At 41.5% G+C, this 7,107-nt stretch overlaps 1 pseudogene; it reads left to right on the top strand.

Moving 5' to 3' along the window:
* Positions 1-4,100: 4,100 nt before the first annotated feature.
* On the top strand, positions 4,101-6,302 carry LOC148736467 (uncharacterized; annotated as a pseudogene).
* Positions 6,303-7,107: the final 805 nt, after the last annotated feature.

Here is a 7,107-nt window from a genome sequence, read left to right as displayed (position 1 = left end):
TCAAACTACGACGTACAACGAATTTTGACCTGCTCGAAAACTGGTCTCAAATTACATGCTAAAATACAGTGCTTGCGTTTGTCCTTGAGAACCATATAATACGCGACAAATACGCACGAAAAATACTTCGACACATTCAGAATATATCACATTATATTTACCTATAATGGACGGAAAAATAAACGGCCTAACTTTCACGGAATATTCAGTCAAACTCTACCCATTTCTACCGCTTTTACCGCCATATTGAAAAGAGTTCTACTACAATGCAATTGAATCAGAGTGCGCACACCGCCTGGGGTAACACTCTCAATGATAGGATGGCTCTTCTTCATTCTGATTGGTTGTCTTTTCCATGTGTGTAACTCTCATGACATTTTAAAATATCCTACATTCAAAAGGGAAAACAATCTTAACATCTCTCTCTTTACTTAGAACTCTTTTTCTTCCCCAAAAGTTCATATGCAGTAAAGATGAATAAAAAAAATCGATGCATGCTTTTTACCTGAAAAGAATTTCATTTGTTGCTCTGCAGAAACTCTACTAGGCGTTGAGTACAACTCGACATAATTTCGCCAATGACCTGATGTACTAATGATGGACTGAATTCGAAGCACAGTCCACGTTGACTGTGTAATTCGTCGATTAACTGTTTCTTTTTCGAAAGCCACTACGTGTACTTCGGTGCAGGACCCAGCTCTAACTCTGGCCTGTTCCAAGCGTTTATTTTGGAAACCGGCCGTAAAACAGAGTTCGATACTAGAAGCGGAGCAAATAAAGCAGGGAAATTTTATTCCCTCTTTTCTCGCTACGTTGCTTCTATCGCACTGTTCACTGCCGCCCTTCATTTTAGTGAATGAACGCCTAAAACAGGTTTCAGTAAACAGACAGCAATTTACAGTCGCTCCTCCCAACATATTGAACTTCAGATGTTGTTTGCGTTGAACACTAGGGCATCTTCCAACGCGAAATCACTTTGACTAAATTTGTCGAGCTCAGTGATCTCACAATTTTTTGTAATCCAGTTTAGTAAGAGGTGACTCCTGTGAAACGTACTCTTTTAAAGCACATTCAAGCCAGAATTAGCAACGGCGAGCTTTGGCAACTCTCACTAAAAACTAGCCGACATGTTGGAACTACAACGGTCAAACGAGGGGCATGCGCACGGGCAGTAATTGTAGCCAGCCGCGCGCTAATTTTCTCGCGCAAAATTTGAAAGGAAATAAAGGACAGCCGCTGCCAGACCTGTCACTGTCGTCACCAAATATTCGCATTAAAAAGAAAATTTGATACGTTCATAGAAATCTGTAAAAGGAAACAAAAAGAGGGAAAAGAAAAACGCTAGACCAAGAGAATATCAATTCTCTTGTCGAGACATACATAAAGCGTCCTCGATTACGGGTTTCTGCTGATTTACCATTGTTTTGAGCTTTACCATGCAGAAGAGTTACGGCTTTCAAACACCGAACTTTATACTCACCCATGTGATTGTTTAAAAGAAAACTTGGTTTTGTGGAAATTTGCTTTGCAGAGTCTAAAAAACTGAATAGTTTAACCATTTCCCATCCCCAAAATACTGCATTATTTCACTCTTTTCTTGACATATACGTGTACTTGAAGCAAACATTTATGAATAGCGAGTTCTGACCGCTTGGTCATACAAAGGCCATGAATTTTCCAGTTTTCATTTGATAGTCGCGGCTTTGTTCCATGCTATTGTATAGTCGCGTCGGTGATACGACCGCTCAAGTCAAAATTAGAATTTTAGAGCTGTCTCCTCTGAATTTACTCTATGGGAGTAGTTATTTGACTTTGTTAGGTATGAGGCTTATTTGAAAATCAAGCTGAAATCGGACCGAATAGAGTCTTCTGTTTTAGCAGCACGGTTACTCTATTTCACCTGGCAAAGCTTTACAACCTTCTTATTGGATTGTGACGAAATGTCATGCGGATGAATTAAGATAAGAAATGCAAATGACGACTGGATAGATATCAAATCGAAATAACATGTGAGAGGATGATGCAAAGAGAAATGAATAAGAAAAACATCGAACACAGGAAAACAAGGAAGCTATGATTAGAAAAGTGACCAATACAGAACTACTATTTGAAGGCTCAAGTACTAGAGTTTTGTCGGAGAAAGCGTGATTACAATTTAAAAGTTTTGCAAACCCTTCCTCTTATTTCCTTTCGTTAATAAGTTGTATCTAGTCCAGAGAAGTTCAAAGTTGTCATCGTACACCCTCTATTCTTCAAAATTCTTCGTATGATCGATAGGCATAAAGGTTAGTTCAAGGGAGGGCTGGGTAAAGCTAAGGTTTTGTTGTCTTCTTTTCATGCAGTCACGGTTCTGCATGATTGTTATCAATCGCGATATCGGCGATTTCAAGTGAATAGACACCGCTGTAGGCTGCAAGACTAAAACCGAAAATCTAACCATCATCCACACGCCTTTTTTCCTAAAATAATCTCTTTGTATGATTGTTATTAGTTGCCGCCAAGTGTACGAGCTCAAGCTAACTAGTCAAAGAGCTCTTGGTTGTAGGACGGGTAACATTCATGAGTCATGAGGAGGTACAAGGGTTTACAAGAGATTAATCGTTTGGCCAAATTTTTCACCAACACTAAAAATGACAATGAAACGCAATGGAAATAATAATAATAACAATGATGGAAAACAATTATCAAAACCGAAAAACCGCCATGAATAATTATCCAAATCGAGGAAAAGTGACGGAACAACACCAGGGAATGACAAAAACCGAAAAGCGTCTTTCGTGTGGTCATAAAAACCGAAAAATAACTGACAGAAAGGAAATGTAGGAAGTCATAGGTGGTGGAGACCAATGCCATTGAAAAACAAAAACATGAACGTAAAAATCATCAGTACCGAATAAATTGGGTGCCCTATCACCTCCAACCTCCCCTTCCCCCCTCATTGAAATGTCAGTGGAAAGAAGACAGGTGATCGACATTAAAGTTATTACATGATAAGTTATGCACGCTTAGCTGTCGAGATTACTTCAGGAACACGTCTGCCACCAAAACTAGCGTCTTCAATCTACGGCTAACTCCCAGAAGATAACAGATTTTGAAAACTAAAGAGTAGCAAAGATAAATCTTCAGTTACCTGACAATAAATTATTTTCCCCTCAGAATCAAATGCAGTTTATAGTGCGGTAATGAAAGACTTCCGATGCACCCTGCCTTTCTTCCAATATGAATCTGTGAAATCAACATCAGTTATGCAAGTTCCCGCTGACCCAGGAAATCAAAAGAAAAATTTCAATTTTTCTCTCATAGGTTGACTTACATTGGGAAACAACGCAAATAAAAAAGGAACCCAGAATAAATAGACAAATTATATTAATTACAACACACGGCGTTCCACCCGCTTAGTTAGTGTGACAACGTAATTTTGCTTCAGTAATTGTTTGTGAGGTCTTGGTCCGCGGAAATTCCGGGAGTTTTAAGAACGATTTTCCTTTTATTCTTACAACCGACCAAATGAGTTAGTACAGCAGACAGTAAGTAGTTTGAACAACCGATCGAATAGGTACAACAATAATAAAGTATCATCGTTCGTATCACGAAATAGTCACCTATGATGTGGCGGCGTTTCTACTGCGTACTGCACGTCTTCATCAGGCGATAAGGTCGACTGGTTTCGAGTCTTCTTAGAGAGCATGATGCTCCGCTGTGATTGGGTGGTATTCCACAGCTGTGATTGGCATTCAACTGACAGAGTATCAAGTTCGCAAAGGACTTCGTAAGTGCGAAAAAAAGTAATCTTTATTAACCGAAAGTCGTACAGCTGTAGGGTTAGTGTTACGTCTACCACTAACCGTGTAGTTGCGTTGGAAAGACAATTTTTTTTTGAGACGACCGAATAAGTCCGTTCAACTGATAGAGTATCCTGATTACTTCCGGCTGGACAAGCGCATGCAGTAGACAGAGTTATTTTGCCTCGGTAAACTGACAGATTATCGTGATTACAACAGACCAAAGAGGTCAGTGCGTGGAACAGAATGAGTCATATTTACAACGGAACAAATATAAAATACGCACAGACTAAATAAAGTGAAAGAACTGACTGAGTGATGCAACCAAGTGACCTTTCAATTCACAAACGCAAACTCAACAGTAAACTACTGACACTCAAGAAAACGAACGCCATTGACACCCAACAGCACTATCGACTAAGGTGCTCAGTACCACAGTCACCGAAACTCTACGGTTTGCCCAAACTACACAAACCTGGTTTCCCGATGCGACCTATTGTTTCTTTCTGTGGCTCCCCTACATACCAACTATCCAACTACGTATATAAGAACGATCCTTCGCAGTAAAGCACTATTTGAGCAATAGTGGAAATCAGACCTGAAAAAAATTTCAGGCCTGTACGGGATTCGAACCACTGACCTCTGCGATACTAGTGCAGCGCTCTACCAATTGAGCTAACAAGCCAACTGGGAGCAGGCCATCAAATTAATTCGATATAAACCCGTAGATGATAAATCGAACAACAACAAACATATGAAACATATGAGTGAACTGCGGTTATGAGACGTATATAAGAACGATCCTTCGCAGTAAAGCACTATTTGAGCAATAGTGGAAATCAGATGGCCTGCTCCCAGTTGGCTTGTTAGCTCAATTGGTAGAGCGCTGCACTAGTATCGCAGAGGTCAGTGGTTCGAATCCCGTACAGGCCTGAAATTTTTTTCAGGTCTGATTTCCACTATTGCTCAAATAGTGCTTTACTGCGAAGGATCGTTCTTATATACGTCTCATAACCGCAGTTCACTCATATGTTTCATATGTTTGTTGTTGTTCGATTTATCATCTACGGGTTTATATCGAATTAATTTGATGGCCTGCTCCCAGTTGGCTTGTTAGCTCAATTGGTAGAGCGCTGCACTAGTATCGCAGAGGTCAGTGGTTTGAATCCCGTACAGGCCTGAAATTTTTTTCAGGTCTGATTTCCACTATTGCTCAAATAGTGCTTTACTGCGAAGGATCGTTCTTATATACGTCTCATAACCGCAGTTCACTCATATGTTTCATATGTTTGTTGTTGTTCGATTTATCATCTACGGGTTTATATCGAATTAATTTGATGGCCTGCTCCCAGTTGGCTTGTTAGCTCAATTGGTAGAGCGCTGCACTAGTATCGCAGAGGTCAGTGGTTCGAATCCCGTACAGGCCTGAAATTTTTTTCAGGTCTGATTTCCACTATTGCTCAAATAGTGCTTTACTGCGAAGGATCGTTCTTATATACGTCTCATAACCGCAGTTCACTCATATGTTTCATATGTTTGTTGTTATCCAACTACCTGACAACAATACTACAACTGCTAACCGACAAACCCAGACGTAAACTACAATCCACTGAAGACTTCATTAACGCTACCAAGACTGTACAGATACTTCAATTGGCACTACAATGTACTAAGACCGCAATCCGACAATCTACCGACCCACTATCGCTGCCGACAGACGACATTATGGACTTTCTTAACATTTGCCTGACGTCAACTTACTTTCAGTACAACGGTAAACACTACAAAAAGTTACACGGTACAGCCATGGGGTCTCCAGTTTCTGTTGTTATAGCAGAAATTGTGATGCAGAGCATCAAGGAGCGCGCCCTTTCGACATACCGACAAACGATACCGCTTTGGTTACGTTACGTTGACGACACATTCACCGCCATGCGAAACGACGAATTCGACGCATTCCACCACCACCTTAACGGACAAAACACTGACATTCAGTTTACCAGAGAAGTCGAAGAAAATGGCAAACTTCCTTTTCTAGACTGTCTGGTAAGCCGTAACGACAACTTACTTCGGACGACAGTTTACAGGAAACCCACAAACACCGACAGATTACTAGACGAATCATCCTACAACCTTACACCACACAAAGCCACAGCTATCAGAACTCTAACACGACGCGCGCAACTAGTATGCGACTCGACAGACAGCTTATCCGACGAGAACAAATATCTTCACCGTGTTTTTTCAAAGAACAACTACAACGACGACTTCATCCGAAAAAACGCTCACCGACCCACTACCACTACCGAAACAAATGACACCTCAACTCCTACGACTGCAGCAGCCATACCTTACATAAAAGGCATGTCTGAGAACATCTCGCGCATCTTACAACCCTTTAATATCCGCGTCGCCTACAAACCCATTACCTTATTACCTTACAAACCCATTACCTTACCCATTACTAACCAACGTCAAAGACAAGGACAAATCGAGGAACAGGCAGGGAGCGATTTTTAAGATTATTTGCTCCAACTGCCAAGCTTCCTACATCGGAGAGACTGGCAGAAACCTCGCAACAAGACTGACTGAACACAAACGGGCGACGATGAAAGGTGATGTCAACAATCACATTTAATTTAATCACTTTCACCAGAGTATGGTGAGGGTCGCACAACAGAGCGAGGCTCCAAATTAAGTGGCCCAATATCCCACCCATCCCACCCCAGGGGAGGACATCCATCACACAGTAATCTCGTGTGTGGGAAATTAACGTCTCCTACCCCAACCCTGCAGGAGACGGGACCTCCATTTATTCGTCCCTGTCCGAGAAGACTAGAATATCTAACCATTTCTTGATGTTATAGAAAGGTAGCAAATTCTTCTCAATTATTTTAAGACCCTAAGTGTTGGTCCGACCGGGGCTCGAACCCTCGACCTCCCGCACGACAGTCCAGCGCTCTATCCATTGAGCTAACCGGGAGGCGGTTGATGAACATCATCGGTTGCTGAACATCATCGACTTACGAACCACAACATTGACTGGGACTCTACGCAATGTCTAACCTACAGCACTGACTACTTTCAACGACTGACTCTGGAAAGCTGGTGTACTAACTTAGAACAGACCCCCTAAACAGGTGTCAATACTACCGGCTCCATACAAATGACTCATTGACGACATAAACATTACAAACGAACCGAACAGAACGACCTAACTTCACCGACGGATCGAAACAGACCAATCACGACCGCCTTACTGAGTCTTACAGCCAACAACATCACGGCAAAACTGACCAATCATTTTGAAATGAAACCATTCTAC

Source organism: Stylophora pistillata, chromosome 3, assembly GCF_964205215.1.
Source record: "Stylophora pistillata chromosome 3, jaStyPist1.2, whole genome shotgun sequence".
Taxonomy (NCBI): domain Eukaryota; kingdom Metazoa; phylum Cnidaria; class Anthozoa; order Scleractinia; family Pocilloporidae; genus Stylophora; species Stylophora pistillata.
The sequence above is the reverse complement of the archived record's forward strand: the minus strand, read 5'-3'. Positions and strand labels throughout refer to the sequence as shown.